We start from the raw sequence: 2,736 nt of genomic DNA, 5'->3' as shown, positions 1-2,736 counted from the left end.
TTGATGACTGACTTGGTTATTTTTGTGTCATTGCAGGGACTGAGTTTCCCTTTTCTCCGTCTAACCAAAATATTATGCTTAATTCTTGAAACCATTTTTTTTCAAATAAAAAACTACAATGGCTCCCTATTGTTGGGTAGTTGAATCATAGTGTTAGAGATGGGATATACTGTGGTAAACATTTAATAATATGTCATGTTAATTCTGTACAGTGCCTTTGGAAAGTATTCAGACCCGTTGACCTTTTACAATACAGCCATATTCTAAAATTGATTAAATATTTTTTTCTCCTCAATTTACACACAATACCCCATAATGGCGAAGCAAAAACAGGTTTAGAGATTTTTGCTGATTTTACAAGTATTCTGACCCTTTACTCAGTACCTAGTAGAGGCACCTTTGGCAGCGATTACAGCCTCGAGTCTTCTTGGGTATGACGCTACAAGCTTGGCACACCTCCACTTGGGGACTTCCTCCCAATCTTCTCAAGAATACTTTCCGCAGGCACTGTATTCTTGTCTGTACAACTTTACAGTCTGCAGTCCATGAGGACCAGGTGTTGCTGGCAGGAGAGACTGGACCTCTGAAGCGGCTAGTCACAAACCCTGGCCCCAGATTAGAAGCCATCGCTGTTCTTTCCCGAGATGGAACAGGGACCAAACCGTAAGGGACAGACACTCCACAACCAGTGGACAAGGGGACTGAACAACCTCAGTCCTGGTGGTCATCAGAGAGACAGAGGCTCCAGTCAACAGCCCCAGAGCCGGGCCTGGGGCTTAGAGATAGGAACAGGAGGGTCTATGATAAACACCACAGTATCGATAATGAACAGAGCTGGTCACCCTGGGCTTCAGAATTCACAGAGAGTGGTGAGACCGGTCATGGAATATTCTAATCAAGTGAGAGAGACTCATTTCGTCAATCTTAATTTAAGATGCTTAGTCATAGCTGGTTCCACCCCTCCCAAGCAGATTGGGGGGCATCATAAGCCACCTCATGGTTACATTTACATTTAAGTCATTTAGCAGACGCTCTTATCCAGAGCGACTTACAAATTGGTGCGTTCACCTTAAGACATCCAGTGGAACAGCCACTTTACAATAGTGCATCTAAATCTTTTAAGGGGGGTGAGAAGGATTACTTTATCCTATCCTAGGTATTCCTGAAAGAGGTGGGGTTTCAGGTGTCTCCGGAAGGTGGTTATCTGCACTAGGTGTTGTTTTACCCCCAACCCAGCTCAGTTTCCCAGATACAATGAGGGGTTTGTTCTACTCCTCCAGGCTCTATCTCGGGTCACACACACCACATCTTGTCTATGGAATGCAGTCTTTAGCCATCATAAATCAATTGTCAGCTCAAGCCCCAGAGGCCCAACTCGGTCCCACAGACACAGGTTGCATCAAAGCATAAACAGTATTAAACAATCTTATAATTTTTCTACCATAGATGACCCCCCCCCCCCCCCGGGTCACACACACCACATCTTGTCTATGGAATGCAGTCTTTAGCCATCATAAATCAATTGTCAGCTCAAGCCCCAGAGGCCCAACTCGGTCCCACAGACACAGGTTGCATCAAAGCATAAACAGTATTAAACAATCTTATAATTTTTCTACCATAGATGACCCCCCTGTTGGTAGTCTGTCTTCTCCTTCAGGGTCTCGTCTAATGCCTGGTGACTGGGTTCATAGAAAGCCTGAATCTGTATCTAGGCTTCCTCAGTTACCTCATGGTTACCCCACCAATACAGACAAGGTGAATGTCCATCCTGACCCTAAGAGGTACCTAGCCTATAACACAGCACACAATCCCAACAACACCCAAACAATGGCTAGAGGTCAAGGAGGGAGCTCAAAGATGAACCACCTGAGAGCGTTGGCTCCTCTTCTGGTGTCATTGGGTCACACAACGTGGGAGGCCCAGATTTAGGACAGACGGCGACAAGGAGTATGACTGCTCCACATGTGGGAAGCGATTCACTAAGGGGAACTATGGGAGCACCAGACCGTTCACACCAAGGAGAGGCCTTTAAGTGCAAACTACAGGTAACTGTCACCACAGACCAGATGGCCTGCCCAGCATTCTTGTGGGGGCATTCTTGTGAAGATTTTTGGATGGATTACTGTGAGTAACTCTAATTATAGTATAGTATAATTTACAATGGATGTTTAAAAGCTTCGGAGCACCCCAAACAAAAGACAAATGTCATAAACAAATCTTGTTTCTCACAAGTGTAGCAGGTTGTGAACTCTGCAAACAATGTTTCCACTCCGAGAACGAGAACGTAAATTACTAAATCAGTGGCGACCCGTCATTCAGCCCCACATTTCTCGTAGATGTTCTAGGAAAATACGTTTTGAACGGTCATCCAACTCGGAATTGTAAATTCTGTAACTCGGGCCTTTCTAGAGAGCTACGACCTGAAGATCACTGACAGCATGATTCAACCTTTAAATGTTGTTGTTGTTGAGTTCCCAATTGTATTGAAAGCACCACAAATCCAGAGAATGCCAGACTTTGATGACAAGTGAGCACAGCACAAGGTGAGTCCAAAAATGTATTGTATGCTGCTGCATAAATGATGTAATATGCCAGGGAGATATTTATACTGTAGCTAAGAAAGTAATAGTGTATGTTGTGTAGTAAGCTGTTAGTAGCCTATGTGCCTCACCCTAATAATTTGGTCTATTTTCACCTCTTAATTTTGCCTACTGTTCTGACTTGGTGGTGCACATG

Source organism: Oncorhynchus nerka, linkage group LG18, assembly GCF_034236695.1.
Source record: "Oncorhynchus nerka isolate Pitt River linkage group LG18, Oner_Uvic_2.0, whole genome shotgun sequence".
Classification (NCBI taxonomy): Eukaryota; Metazoa; Chordata; class Actinopteri; order Salmoniformes; family Salmonidae; genus Oncorhynchus; species Oncorhynchus nerka.
Note: the sequence above shows the minus strand (reverse complement) of the source record.